General features: G+C 49.3%; 1 protein-coding gene across 1 annotated transcript in view; it reads right to left on the bottom strand.

Moving 5' to 3' along the window:
• The window catches only part of STON2 (stonin 2), a 144,604-nt gene extending 132,113 nt beyond the window's left edge, over positions 1–12,491 (bottom strand). The window contains exon 1 of the mRNA XM_080665585.1: positions 12,387–12,491. The gene's annotated coding sequence lies outside the window, so the exon portion shown is untranslated. The remainder of the gene's footprint in view (positions 1–12,386) is intronic.
• Positions 12,492–16,036: the final 3,545 nt, after the last annotated feature.

The following is a 16,036-nucleotide window of genomic DNA, read 5'->3' as shown; positions in this document are numbered from 1 at the left end:
GCAGTTAGGCATCAATCAGGTTGGCAGGGGAGTGGTTGGGGGGTGATCAGGCTGGCAGGCAGAAGCAGTTAGGGGCAATTAGGAAGGCAAGCAGGCGAGCAGTTGGGAGCCAGCAGTCCTGGATTGTGAGAGGGATCCCAGATTGGAGAGGGTGCAGGCTGGGCTGAGGGACACCCCACCCCGTGCACGAATTTCGTGCACCGGGCCTCTAGTTTTTAATAAAAAGAAGGAAAACAGTAGTAGCAGTGTGGGCAGAATTAAAATGTGGTTTCCAGTTCAGGGAAAATTCAAAGGGCTTGAGAATGTGTGAGCTGTCACCACTCCTCCCTTCGCAGACACTGACAAGAGCTGTGGGGACTTCACAGCGATAAGACAAGAACAGCATCCTATGATGAACACAGCTGCTTTCACCAAGCCCTCAAACCTCTGAAATGGGCATTTTTATTACCAGTTCCCACCTCAAGATAAGGAAACTGAGTCTCAGAGAGTAAGGAGCTTGTCCAAGGTCACAGAGCTAAGAAAAGGTCAAGTGGTATTTGCTCCCGGTCTCTTGACTGAAGTCTAAACATTAGAGAGGTCAAATGATAGCTATCCAAAGATCAGCACCGACACCTCCACACTTCATTTTACACCTGCAAAGCGAGAACAACAACCTAGAGCTGGCTTGACTTTTCCACAGGAGCTAAGCTGCCCTGGTCCAGCCCAGGACTCCTTCGCTTCTCTGTCGACTTTCCTTCCTTCACAGCTGTAGATCACTGAGAGGGGCTGTCTTATGGAGAGGGCCACCACAGGGATGCTTCTAGCCCTGATTTCCCACCTGGCTCCCCGGCTGCCCACTGAGCACCTTCATCATCATCTATCAGGCCTCTCAAACTTAACGAATCCAAACATGGACCACGACTCTCCCTCCCCAAAGACGGCTCCATTGGAATCCTTCTCCACCCAAGATGATGGCAGCTCTACCCTCCCAGTAGCCCTGGTCAAAAATATCAAGTCATCCTGGACTTCCCTCTTCCTCCTAACTGTTTTCATGTCCATTTTACAAAAAGGCAGGTTTTTAAAAATATATATATTTTTATTGATTTCAGAGAGGAAAGGAGAGGGAGAAACAGAAACATCAATGATGAGAAAGAATCATTGATCTGCTGCCTCCCACACACACCCATAGTGGGGATCAAGCCCGCAACCCAGGCATGTGCCCTGACCGGGAATAGAATGGTGACCTCCTGATTCATAGGTCGACACTCAACCACTGAGCTACACTGGCTGGGCACAAAAAGGCAGTTTACAAGTGTTTTTGTCATATGATTCTTTAAAATGGCAAATTCCCTGATATTGTAACAGCTATGTATGGTGCCAGGTGGGTACTCGACTTTGTAACTTAATGTCTAACCACTATGCTGTGCACCTGAAATGAATATAATATTGAATGTCACCTATAATCTATAATAATAAAAGCATAATATGCAAATCAACCGAACGACTGAACAGCAGACCGTCCAAATGACCTTCTAGACGACCATGCTATGACACGCACTGGCGCCAGGCCAGCCAAGGCGGGTGTGATGTGATTGGTTGGGGGGGCCCCGCCATCGCCCCACGATCCCCCCACAGAGGAAGGCCCAGGCACCCTCTGCAGGGCTATTGATAGAGAGGGCTCCACCATCAATTGCCCCAAAGAGGGAGGCCCAGGCCACCGGCCAGTGACGCTGTGGCGAGTGTGCAGAGCTGGCCAGCAATCGCCCTGCAGAGGGAGGCCCAGGCCAGCCAAGTGATCGCACCCCACGCCTGTCGCCCACAGAGGGAGGCAACAGGTGGCGGGGGTAGGGGGGCCGGGGAGGACAGGGGCAACACCGCACAGATGGCAAGCAGTGGTGGGGGCAGGGCCAGCTGCTGGAAGCTGGGGAAGGAAAGCCCCGATAGGCCCTGATCGCCAGCCAGGCCTAGGGACCCTACCCGAGGGGTCCTGGATTACAAGAGGGCGCAGAACAGGTTGAGGGACCCGGGCCTCAGGTTAGTAAATAAAATGGCAAATTCCCCTCGTAGAGTTAGTAAGATTCCGTTTGCATGGAAGTCATCAGGAGAATGTTTACTGAAGTAACTAGGTGAGCTTCACCTGCCATAACACTGTCTACCTACAAACAATGTTCGCCTACCACTTTATTTTAATGTACTATTTGATAAACACAATGCAACACTTCTTCTCTCCCAGACATTGGTCTTCTAGGGCTTTTGAACCCATTTAATTAAATACCTCATGTAATCCTCGAAAGATCCCTATGAAGTAGGTACTATTATTATCCATTTATTTAGGTAAATAATGCCCAAGACCACACAATTCCAACCCAGACAGTCTGGCTCCTGAGTCGAGATCTTAACCATTCCGCGTGCTCCATCCATGAGACACACTTCCCCCTTAAGTGAATAAATGAACCTAAGATATGATCTTCCTTTCTTATGGCCAGGACCCACTCCTGCCAGGAGCCCAGCCAAGCCTGGATGGACATTCTCTGTCCTCTTCACAGGAAAGGGGCAGCCAGATGACAGGTGATCAAAGCCCCCGGCCTGTGGGCACTGTGCTGGGGCCAGCCAAGCCTCCCAGTCGAGTCTAATATTGACAGTAAATGACTCTGATTCCCTGGAACTGCCTCCCCACGGCCTGCTCATGGTTCGGGAACTGAACACCAACCAGCAGCAGAGCACGTGAGCGCCCAGGCCCTGAGGTGTGCTGGATGGCACAGCTGGAGGGGCTGCTGCAGAGGGCACGGCCCCCACATGCCAATTAGGCTGCTGGTGAGTGACTAAGGCATGTGGGGTTTATGCAAACGGATTCCCACTCCCCACCTCACCGCCTTTTTAGATGATACTTTATTAAAAAAAAAAAAAAGGCAAGGCGGAAGAGATAGGGCAAGGAAGAGAAGGAAGTGTGCTCCAACAGCCCTGCTGATGGTGTGAACTGACAGCCCAGACAGGACAGTTTTCCCTCCACCAGGACCTCGCGAGTGTGGCCCACGTGGACAGAGAGCCCGCGAACGCTTTAGAGCACTTTTCTTTCTGTTAGCAGGTACAGGAGTGACTAGGGACACAGAGCTAAGAGCTTAGAAGAGGGTTTCAAAGCCCAGGTCTACTACAAACTTTGACAAATTACTTACGTCCAGCCTCTGTCTGTCTCCTTTGTTAAGTGAGATGCTATTCTCCCCGACCTCACAGAGCTGAGGTGGACATTAAGTGAGATAATGTAGTATAGAGGACCTGGGATATAGTAAACCTGGATGAATGGTCGCTGTTCATAGTGACTGATAATTTCAATAATAAAATTGTTCACACCCTCAACTTTTCAGTGTTTAAAGTCGAGGGAAATGTAGGGACAAAGAATGATGTAGAAAAAAATTAATATTTTATGTTTGACAATAGCAGGAAAATACACAAGTAAAACTGGATTGTTGATGGCCATGGGTTGACACAATGGACAACATTTAAACAATGTGTAATTCAATAAGCTCTCCATCATTTTTGCTTAACCATGACATTGTAACTTTTCCCTTTTTAAAGCTCACCTCAGGAAAGATAGATAAATACAATCCATTTCTAAAGCAGAGAAATAAAATGTTTTCCTTTTTTAAATATATATATACTAGAGGCCCAGTGCACAAATTGGTGGGGTCCCTCAGTCTGGCCTGCGGGATTGGGCCGAAACCGGCTCTCCAACATCCCCTGGGGGGTCCCGGATTGCAAAAGGGTGCAAGCCAGGCTGAGGAACCCCACTGGTGCATGATCAGGGCTGGGGAGGGACGCAGGAGGTTGGCCAGCTGGGGAGGGACCGTGGGAGGACTCCAGGGCATGTCCAGCCCTTCTCGCTCAGTCCCAATCCATCTGCCAGACCCCAGCAGCAAGCTAACTTACCAGTCAGAGCGTCTGCCCCCTGGTGGCCAGTGCACATCATAGCGAGCGGTTGAGTGGCCTTAGCATATCATTAGCATATTACACTTTGATTGGTTGAACAGACGACCGGACACTTAGCATATTACCTCTTTATTATATAAGATATTATATATATTATTTCAGAGAAGAAGGGAGAGGGAGAGAGAGAGATAGAAACATCAATGATGAGAGAAAATCATTGACTGGCTGCCTCCTGCATGCTCCCCACTGGGGATCGAGCTCTCAACCCAGGCCTGTGCCCGGGCTAGGATCAAACCGTGACCTCCTGGTTCATAGGTCCATGCTCAACCACTGAGCCACTCTGGCAGGGTGAAATAAAATGTTTTAATCTCACTTTTTTTTTTGTAGGTAATTAGCTAACTTCAAAAGGAAGGCAACCAATGGAGTGATTCTATCAAGCTGGTAGGGTCTAGTGCAGCCGTGGGCAAACTACGGCCCACGGGCCAGATCCGGCTGTTCTATCCGGTTCTCTTGCTCTCCCCTCCGCTCCTTTACTTTGAATTTATATTAGTTCACACAAACACTCCATCCATGCTTTTGTTCCGGCCCTCCGGTCCAGTTTAAGAACCCATTGTGGCCCTCGAGTCAAAAAGTTTGCCCACCCCTGGTCTAGTGTCTCACTTCCAAGTTCAGGTCGACTGAAAGCTACTGATAGCCCTTCTCTGTTAACTGACATTTGGCATAAAAGGGCTGCCAATGCCATTTCACTCAGATGGTGTGCTTCACAGACCCACAGCACTAAAATGGGACCTTCTTTCAAGGGGCGCCAGGGCTTAGCCTGAAGGGACAGGTGTAATTATCTCCCCTGCAAATTAAAAGTAACGAGGACCTTTTGGACTTAAGAGTGGAGGGCCTCCGTGGGGTCTAATGTAAAGGGAGAAAATCCTAACTAGAATCCAGGGGCCCCAAGTTCTCAGCGTCACCCTCCCTATGGAGACCCGTGAAGCCACTTAAGCTGGGCATCACCAAATGTCAGGAGAGGTGGGATGCAGAAGTGCCAGGGGCTTCCTGCATGACTTTAAACCAGGTCATTTTGCAAGTGGAAAGAGACCTACCGCCTGCCAGTCTGACAGAGTTTATGGTGGGATTGGATTTTATTTACAAAGAGGTCTGATGCCATTAGTTCCAAAGTGCACTCCTGTTAATAAAAGGAACATGTGAAGAAGGTTGAATTAGAGTCCAGGGTTACTCATCTGCTAATGAGTCACTCAGTGGCTTCATTGGTCAGAAGGTGAGGCAAGCAGGCAGAATATGCCCATCAGATGGTCAGACGGGGTTAAGAAGGAAGGCCTTTAAGAAGCTCAGACATGCCCTGGCCGGTGTGCTCGGTAGTTAGAGCATAACCTGTGCACCGAAGGGTCTCAGGTTTGATGCCCGGTCAGGGCACGGGGGAGAGGCAACCAACTGATGTATCTCTCTCACGTATCTCTTTCTCTATCTCATTCCCTCCCACCCCCCATTCCTCTCTAATAAAAAAACAACTGGGCGGGGGGGTGGAGGGGGGCGGGAGGGAGTAGAGGGGGGTGGGGGAAGCTCAGACTTCCCTTCTTCTCTCCTCCTTGACCCCTTCCTTCCAGATGTCTCCTCACAGACCCGGAACAAGCCTGTGCTGACCATCAGAGCCACAGTAAATTTTGGTCCATTCCCTACAACCCTATGTTCCACCGAAATCTTACTCTTCCCTCCAATCCAGTGTGACTGCACCTCCATGAACCTTGCCAGCCCAGCACAATCTAAGAAAGAGTCCCCGTCTCTGAATCTGTAACAGAGTGGCGTGCCCTTTGATTATTTGCCTACTGTTGGCCACATTGCTATTTAACTGCTACTTATCTGCATAAATATTATGACCTTTTTCTCTCAGATTAGAGGCTCTATCAGAAGACTAAGCATTATATTTCTCTGAATTCCTCACAGCCTTGTCCTCAGAGCCTTGCACCCAAAGATAGCCCTTTGCATGAAGCCACCTTCCAAAGATTTTCCTGGGCCATTAACAACCTGCAAAGTAGCTTCACACTCCTCATTGTGACTATGTATCACAAAGGACAATGACCATTTCTCACCTGTTAGTGAGGCCACCTGGGAGCATAAGTCCAGGTTAATGTGGGGTCAGCTGGAGTGACGGAGGTATATACAATCAACAACTCAAGGGACTTTGAGTTTTCAATCCTGCCCCTTCTATTACCTGTCTATACAATTCTGGCCAACTGTTTCTAAGTCCCTGCACTTCAGCAAGTCAGCAATAGCACTGGAAACCTTCCTCCTGAAGTGGCTAGAAATGGAAAAATACACACATAACATCCTATATAATAAAGAGGAAATAAGCAAATTAACCCTCACACCCTCACAAGATGGCTGCCTACAACCAGGCTGGCAGGGGGGTTAGTGAGGGATGACCAAACGACTGAACAAGCAGGCTGCGTGTGGCAACCAGGCTGGCAGGGGGTTAGTGAGGGACGACCAAACAACTGAACAAGCAGGTTGCGTGGAACAACCAGGCCAGCGAGGGGGCCGTGAGGGGCGACCAGGCTGGCAGGGGGGGCAGTTAGGGGTGACCAGGCCAACAGGGGGTATAGTTGGGGGTGACCAGGCCAGCAGGGGTGGCAGTTAGGAGCGATCGGGCCGGCACGCAGTGGCAGTGAGGGGCAATCAGGCCGTCAGGGGTGGGGGCAGTTAGGGGCAACCAGGCAGGCAGGCAGGTGAGCAATTAGGAGCCAGCAGTCCAGGATTGTTAAAGGGATGTCTGACTGCCGGTTTAGGCCCGATCCTTAATCAGCAGTCGGAAATTCCCCGAGGGGTCCCAGATTGGAGAGGGTACAGGCTGGGCTGAGGGGACCCTCCCCTCCACCCCGTGCACAAATTTCGTGCACCAGGCCTCTAGTTTATTCAATATAAACATACAGAGAGGATACTATTTATCTGGCGATTTGATATGTATATTTCTTACATATCAAATCGCCAGATAAATGCTACCCAACAGAAATTGTAACACCTTTATTTTAAATGTTTTTCATGATTTCAGAGACAGGAAAAGAGAGGGAGAGAGAGATAGAAACATCAATGATGAGAGAGAATCATTGATCGGCTGCCCCCTGCCAGGGATCTAGCCCACAACCCAGGCATGTACCCTGACTGGGAATCAAACGGTGACCTCCTGGTTCTTAGGTTGACACTCAACCAGTGAGCCACACCAGCCGGGCTGTAATACTTTCTAATGAATATGTTCAGCATTTTAAATCCCTCCGGGCTCGTGTCAGTCCTTTCCCTCACGGGCTCTCACTCCTGTCTAGGGTTTTATCTGCTGCATCTTTTCAAACTTCAGATCAAGTTTCCTGGAGATCTGAGATGGAGGGAACCCTGGCAGTTCACTGCAAAATTGACCCAGAGAAGGTACCACTAAGGCCCAGCCTGCAGGAGGAGAGGAAAAACCATGCAAAATGACCCAGAGAAAAATGGACAGATCTGATCCACGGGCTTGGCCTCAGGCCTCCAGGATGGTGGTGTTGGTTCCAAGCCTCCTCACCCACCTCTGGTGGCACACAGAATCCTAGGGGATTTTCCTGTCTCCAAGAGCACACCTTTAAGGTGCCATCTTCCTGTCAAATCTCAATCAAGACAAGGGTCTTTTCAAATCTCACTGATTTCACTTTATAGCTTGAGCCCCCTAAGATATGTCTTATTTTATGCAAATCTAATGTGTAGAATTCATAGTGTATTCTATCCACACCCCAATGGACCAATTTACACTCATCCCAACTTGAAACAAACATTGTAACCTGCTAGCCAGCACTCAAAATAATGTTGACCCTGAAAATATTTCATGCATTCAAACGGTGTCTGCTGGGCAGGCATATCGCTGATTATCTGGACCCTGATAGAGTTCAAACTTTGGCCACATCCAGGATTGAGAAAAATACGGTAAGGAGAAAACAAACACTCACTATGTTTTGTTTCTTGTGTCATATTATACACACCAACATATTTTGTCCTTAATGTCCATTCTTGGAATGCTCTCTCATTACAGAAGTGGTGAGTCACAGTTAAGAGAATTGTTGCGACTTGCTCCACCCACTGGTGTAAGCCAAACCAAGGCCGATTTTGGTTTCTCATGGGGGAGGGGGGGAAGGGAAGAGGGGATGTGAGGGGAGAGTTGATTACAATTTGCATGATCACATGATACACAGGTTTCATTACGAAGGTGACCTCAAGTGAAGTGAGAAGTTTCTTGGTCTGACTTTCTTAAAATGCAGCCAAATAATACACCCAGTGGTGGGCTAACCCAGCTCCAGAAATTAATATGGGTACAACAAGAAATGGGATGGGTCAGGATTGGACTACACTGTCAGGCTTGAGTGAGAGGTCGGAGCCAGGCGAGAGGGTGTGTGTCTATGACAGAATGGGGAGTTGGGCAGAATGACAAAGGGAGGGGATAAAAGCAGCACTCTCCTCTCCTTGTACTCAAAGTCTATAAAGTCGAGCTGTTTCATCTCCTCTAGCTGAGAATTGCATTTGCAATTTAATGTGCACCTAGAGACTGTCACTCTTACAGATCCCACCGCTCTGGCCGGAGTCAGCCTCCAGCAAATGTGCCCGTGGAGATTGCTGACACCTTCCAGATTTTTCCTTTCCACAAGGCCCTCTGTTCAGGTCTCTCCCTCCACCATGTCTCAATTTACCCTTTTATTCTGTGGTCTTCAAAGTGTGGCCTTTGGACAGGCAGTATCAGCATCACCTGAGCACGCCCAGAAATGATCATTCCAGGCCCCTCTCCAGACCTACTGATTCTGGAACTCTGGGGGTGAGGCCCAGGCATCTGCATTTTCACAAGCTCTCCAGGTGATTCTGATGCAGCTGAAGTTTGAGAACTGCTGCTTTAGATAATTTTATCAAATAACTAGAGGCCCAGTGCACGAAATTCGTACACTGGTAGGGTCCCTAGTGGCTGCCTGCCACCCTGGCCAGCCCGGACTCCTGGTCGAACTCCCGGACAACTCCTGGTGGAGGGGATAATTTGCATACTACGCTTTTATTATATAGGATGACTCTAAGATGAGAGAATGTGTGCATTTTAGGAGAGAACTTGTAAACAAGACAAACCACTCAAGTGCCAACCAAATCACTTTCTAGTAGTGGAACGTCAAGTCAAGTCACATGGCAGACCAGACCGTGAGTGAGATCTGAGGCTGCTGTATTAGGTCAGGCCTTCAGCATCTTCTGCTTACACTTGGCCTTAAAATCTGATGTCAAACACTACCTTAAAATCCCCAGTGTCTGTTCCTTGCCCATAGGATACAGTCCGAACCCCTGACACTGACCCAGGCCTTTGGTCATCTGCCTCTGGGCCACTCCCCCAGCTATGTTTCCTTCTGCACTTCCCTTCCTCCTTGGCCACACCTCACTGCCTGCAGGGGGATTATACTTTCCCAGGCCACTGACTATAGGCTTGGCCATGTGACTTATTTGGCCAATAGCATGAGAGCTAAAGTGAGGTCTGGACAGACTTGAAGTGCCCTATTTGTTCGGTCATGTTTTCTTTCTTCCCTTTCCCGTAAGTGAAATCCAGACTGTCCCAGAAAGAAGCTATTTTGTAAGCCTCAGTGGGTCCAGAATGAAGACGGATCAGAAGCAGAACCACAAGTGATGTACATTGAACATCCAGCGTAAGTGAGAAGTGAACCTTGGATGTTGTAAGCCGCTGAGATTTGGGGGCCACTATTCAGCCTAAACTATTAGAACACTTTTGATCTCCTATATCCTCTTGGTCTGGAACGTCTTCTCTCCTTGGCTCTACCCTTCTTTCCAACCCCACCTCCTCCTGCCTGCACAAGAGATTGGCTCAGCATTCTATACTCAGTTCAGCTTTTAGCCCCGCAAGCAAATATCTTTTTATTTCCCAGGTACAAAAGATCACTCCTACCTTTAGGACCTCCTCTGGACGCTACAGACCTGTAACTGTGTCCCTGGATCTACATTAGGGCCTTTCCATTCATTAGAACAACACTTCTTCAAAAAAAAAAAAGAAAGAAAGAAAAGGAAAGAAAGAGAGAGAAAAAAGAAAATAAAAGAAAGGAGAGAAAGAAAAAGACAAAAGAAATTGCATCCTCATTTCACAGGATGGGAGACTTTGGCTCAGAAAAGCAAACTTGCCCAGGTCCCCCCCACCCCCACCCCCATCAGGCACAGAGACAGAGCTCTCACCAGATGCAGATCTAGCTCCACCTGAGCAATCTTCCCCTGCCCGTTCCACCCCCCCGCAGCAAGCTTTCAGATCCTCCCGCAGCAAGCTTTCAGATCCTCCCACTCTAGTAGAGAGAGTAAAAGTCTCCATATCAACAACTGAAAGAGCTGATGAATTCATTTGACACTTGCAAAATCTGCATCTGGAAGGGGGCTTCCTACCCCCTGAGAAGATAATCACTTTCTTTAAGAAGATGGTTATTCTTAAAGCTCCTGGGAAAGGCCCAGGAAACCCTAGGAGAACTGGGGCATTTTGTCTGTGCCTTTCCGGGTCTCAAGTTATGGGGGTACTGTGGTGTGACAAGACGATTCCCACTTATATGGCCCTAGGAAGCTTTGTGAAGGAAGGTCCTTTGGGTTTGTCACAGGGTAGGAAGTTAAGCTGCAGAGGGCTCAGAATCCCAAGAGAGTTTGTTACATCTTGATATTTCAGGTTTTAAAAAGAAAAATGAATGGCATCAAATGTTTCTCTGACTCTTCAGATTAAAGAAGAAAAGGAAAGTGACACAGTGGCAAAGAACTGAACCAGACCACCCAGTCAGGCATGTGAAAACCGCCTAAAGTGGCAACTGCAATTTAGACTTCCAGGAGGTGCTGGAGTTTTGTTTTGTGGTTAGTCTTTGTTCTCTCTCTCTCTCTCTCTCTCTCTCTCTCTCTCTCTCTCTCTCTCTCTCTCTCTCTCTTATTTGTTTAAGGGAGGAGGACAAAGTATAAGAACCTTCCCATTTCTCCCCCAAAATCAGCCACACTAATAAAAGACAAGCATTCAACAAAGCACCATGATATTCTCTTCACACAACATTCATACCATTTTTTTCAAGTGTTATAAGGGTTTTCTAAGACACTAGTTGGACTCCATTTAACTCGCACCATTCCAATGGAGTCCCCTCAAGGGATACATTGCCCTTCAATGATGCCATCAGTAACATTAATAGCATGTTTCCCCTTCAAGTGCAGAAAGCTATTTGGAGCTCCAAATGGTCACCGGGCCAGTTTAGACACCTCTGATTTACGCTTTAAAAGACCATCCACTCCATATAGTAAATAACAGCCAGCAATAGCTGAGTACTTAAGCGCAGTGCCCCATGTATTTCAGGTACTGCCTCATGTAACCCTCAGAACAAACGCTATCATGTGGGTGCAGTCATTATTGCCACCTTACAGTTTAGGAGAGTGAGGCACAGAGGGCATGACGGACATGAAAAGACAGGCAGGGGCCAGTAGCTGCCCAAAACCACAGTTAATGATTCACTTACAGCCCGCAGGCCCTTTTCAGTAAGGGCTCACACACACACACACACACACACACACACACACACACTGTACACTCACTCATAAACACACTCCTATCTTCAACTCTTCATCCCAGCCAGACACACACACACACACACACACACACACACACACACAGTACACTCACACACACTGTACACTCACTCATAAACACACTCCCATCTTTAACTCTTCATCCCAGCCAGACACACACACACACACACACACACACACACACAGTACACACACACACTGTACACGCGCGCGCATACACACACACACACACACCACACACACTCACGCACACGCTGTACACTCACTCACTCACTCATAAACACACTCTCATCGTCAACTCGTCAGCCAGAGGCGGGTGTCCGGGTAATTGCTTGGCAACGCTCGGAGGAAACTCCATCCAAACGCGGGGTCCGCGGGTCCAGGAGGCCGCTGGGCGCTGTCCAGCGGGCAGCGCGCCTGAGAGTCCTGGCTGGGGTCCTGCCTCGGGACACCCCGAAGCTGGGGAGGACCGCCAAAGCCGGATTCCAGGAGAGGGTGGGGGCACCGTCTCCGGAGACACCTGTTGTCGCCTCCCCAGGCGGGACAACGAAACCGTCCCGGGACCCAGATGTCGGGGAAGACACTCGCCGGCGAACAGTGTCTGAGTGTGAATGCGGGGGTCGCAGGGGTCTTCCTCCCACACCCCCGCCCGCCTCTGACCGACTCCCCTCCGCGCCTCCCACTCCTGGATTCCCGCGGCGCGTGGAAATGTCGCGCCTCCCTGGGACCCTGGGACACCTGCCGAGGCAGACACGGGGTGCGAGGGGCCCGGGAAGCACTGCGGCGCTAGGACCTCGCGGCCGGCCCGCCCCCTGCCCGCTCCACCTGCGGGGGCCCCCTCGCCCGCACGCTCGCCCTCCCTCCGCGGGGCGCGGCGCGGTTACCGGTGACGCCGCCCGCAGGATCCCGAGAGTCGGCGGAAGGTGGCCGCAGCGAACCGGCCGCGCTGGCCCGGGATCCCCTCCCGGCGCTCGGCTCCCACCGAGCTCGCTCGGATCGCAGCGCCGCCGCTGGCTCGCGGTCCTGGCGCCGCTCCCGCCGCTCCTCATTGGCCGCCGCGCGCTCCCGAGCCGCGCTCTGATTGGGCGGCCGAGAGCCGTGGGTGGCGCCCCGCGCCGCCCAGACCTACTCCCCGCGCCCTGGCGCCGGAGCCTGGCATCCCGGCTGCACTCGCAGCTCCATCCAGACGCTGAGCCCGCGATCCTGCCCCTCCGTGCCGCGTGGGGCCTGCCTCTCAGGCGCGGGAGGGGCGAGAAGCGTCTGTGCGAGTAGCCTGGGGATGTCAGGGGTGGGGATCGCCATGGAGTCTCTCCCATACCCCGCGCCAATGCTGGACCGTGGGTATCATTGCTCCTCCGGCTTCACTCCTACCTGGGGTTTTGACTACCTGCTCATTTTAATACTGTGACTATAAACAGGGCGTAGGACTCGGCAGAGTCTTGTAAACAGTGGGTACCAAACTGGGTTTTGGGACTCAGGTCGGACTATTACACACAATTTTTATGTGGTCCAACCTGGGCTCGCAAAGCGGCTTCTCAAGGTCCTAACCACGTTTCCAAATTTTTAACAGTGAGAAAGGAAGATGATATCTTCATTTACAAGGAATTATACCTTGCTGGGGAAATGAGGCTGCATAATGATGATAATAATAATAACAACCCTACTGTTTCTGTGGCGCCTGTTATTTGTGGGCACTTTTCAGAGTGTTTTACGTATATTAATTCAGAAATACAGGAAACAGCTGTCCTAAGGATGTCTACATGTCCAGGAAAACGTGTGGACAAGCGATAGCAGTTCTGAGGATGGAGAGATTTTTCATCTGGAAGACACACTCGGTCACTCCATAGTGCAATGAAGAGATGCAAATGAGAGTGGAGAGGGATTATCGGGAATTAAAATTGTTCACACCTTCCATTTCTTCTCCCATAGTCTTTATTCCTCCTGGCATTTTCTCCCACCTGCCCTGAACCTTTCTAAAGAATAAAAACAACCATTATCAATCAGGGTGCCACCAGAACTCTGTTACACCCCTCACAAAAGGGCCCCCACTAAACACTTAGGTAGACAATGAGTAGAAATAAATAGCACAGTTCATATTTGACTTTGGTTGCACTAATGTCTTGAAAACAAGTATGTAACCACTTTCCTATAGGTCTTCCCTCCTACCTCTTAAATTATTGTGGTGCCCTGGCCAGGTAGCTCAGAGCATTATCCCCATACGCCAAGGTTTCAAGTTCCACCTCCGGTCAGGCACATACAAGAATCAACCAATGAATGCATAAATAAGTGGAACAACAAATCTCTCTCTCTCCCTCTCTCTCCCTCTCTTCCTCTCTCTCTAAAATCAATCAACAAATATGTAAAAATACACACATCCTGCATTCTGAGAGTGTGAAAACGGTCATTGAAGGACACATTAGTTAAATCCTAAAGAGTAGTAGCTAAAAGTATGAAAGTGTAGAGGAACAGAAGAACCTATAAAAAACACTTAAAAGTTGCCTTGCCCCCCCCACCCCCCTCACGCTCTCATCTTCAGCAACCCAGAGGGGGATTTACTCCTTAGATTTGCATTGTCCCATTAAAGAGTCTGTGGTGATGGAAATATTCTTTAACTGAGCTATTCAATATGGAAGCCCCCAAGCCCATGTGGCTATTAGCCACTCCAATGCGGTTAGTGAAGAACTGAATTTTAAATTGTATTTACATTTAAATAGTCAAGTGTGGCTAGTGGCTACTCTACCTACAGCGTAGCTTTTGCTGGCTTAGAGGACTACAGCTGTCTTCACTGGCAGCTTGAAAAAAATACTGCAGGGCATGGGAATGGGACAGTCTATGTCTTTATGCCCCACAGCCCAGCTCCAGTCTAAATCCACTAGAAATTCTTCAGTAAGATCTCACTGCTCCCTTTCTATGAACTCTTATGAACTTCTGTCAATAACGCAGTATTTACTTTTGTCTTTATGGCAAGGTGCTCCCATTCCACAAATATTTATGGACTCAGCACTTCGTGGAATTCTGGAAAGAGAAAGGATTGCAGACAATGTTGGCCAAAATCCAAAGGGTTGGTCCTTTTTTTTTTTTTTTTTAATGTTTCAGTATCCTATTATTTCAAAATATTTTTTACAGGCAATAAACATTAATAACTCAAGGAAAACTATTTTAAATATGATAATGTTAAATGCAATAAACACCAATTATTCAAGAAAAATGATCTTACATATAATAATATTACATGCAATAAACATTAATATTTCAAGAATAAAAGGATTTTAAGTATAATAATACTAGGGGCCCAGTGCATGAATTCGTGCACCTTGAAAGGAACTGCAGGCTTCGAGGCTGCGGTAGGCACAGGGGCAAGTCTCGGCCCATCCTCTGAGCCCCCACCTGGCCCCTCCCTCAGCGACCCCCTGGTCCCCTGCCTGCTGGCAGCCCCGCTCCCGCTGCCGCTGCTCCCACATGCTGACAGCACCAGCCTTGCTTGCACTTGCTGACAGCATGGAGCGAATGGGGCTGGAGCCAGCAGCGGGTGTGAGCGGTGGCTGCTGCCCCAATCACCCCTCAGGAGCAGTAGGAGGTGAAGCCCTCAGGGGCAATCGGGGCCGGCAGCCGCTACTCACACCTGCTGACGACACTGAGCGATCGGAACTGGTACTGGGCACCAGCAGCAGGTGCTAGAGGAGCCGGCGCCAGCAGCAGTTGTGAGCATGGAGCATGGGAGCAAAGAATTTTCAGTAACGACCAGAGGCTCGCCCCAATGACAGCGACTGGTGCCCTGCCTTGGTCTGGCACGCCCACTCTGGCTCCACCACCCCACTACGGCCAATGCCCACCTTGTTCTGTGCTCTGCTGCCTGATGCTGATGCCTGCCATGTTCTATGCAAGCCTCCCCGGTGGTCAGCACACATCATAGTGACTGCTTATTTGGTTGTTGGGTTTTTCGGTTGCTCTGCTGTTCGGTCTATTTGCATATTAGGGTTTTATATATATACTAGAGGCCCAGTGCATGAAATTTGTACATGGGTAGGGTTCCTAGCAGCAGCTGCCAGCCTCTGGGGGCCTCCCTGGGCCTCCCTTCCCCTGCCCACCTGCCACCGCCAGCTGGGGGGAGGGGTTGCAGGCAGTTGGCCGGCCAGCCCCAACCCTGGTTGAACACCCAGTCGAGCGGACAATTTGCATATTAGGCTTTTATGATATAGGATAGATTACCAAAACTGTACTAATATAGTATGATATCACAAAAGTTGTAGGAAATATTAAAAATCTGCAAATAACAGGATTACTTCTATTATATTCTAGTATATTCCCCCCCCCCCCCCGGCTCTATTTTTGTTCATCAGTTTATGTTGTTCATTATAGTCCACAAATGAGTGAGATCATATGATTTTTATATTTCTCCAACTGGGTTATTTCACTTAGCATGATGCTTTTCAAGTCTATTTTATTGGATGTGAGTATTGCTACTCCAACTTTTTTGGTCTTTTCCATTTGCATGGAAAATTTTTTTCCATCCCTTCACTTTCATCCTGTGTGT

Source organism: Plecotus auritus (assembly GCF_963455305.1).
Source record: "Plecotus auritus genome assembly, chromosome: 1".
In the NCBI taxonomy this organism is placed as follows: Eukaryota; Metazoa; Chordata; class Mammalia; order Chiroptera; family Vespertilionidae; genus Plecotus; species Plecotus auritus.
The sequence above is the reverse complement of the archived record's forward strand: the minus strand, read 5'-3'. Positions and strand labels throughout refer to the sequence as shown.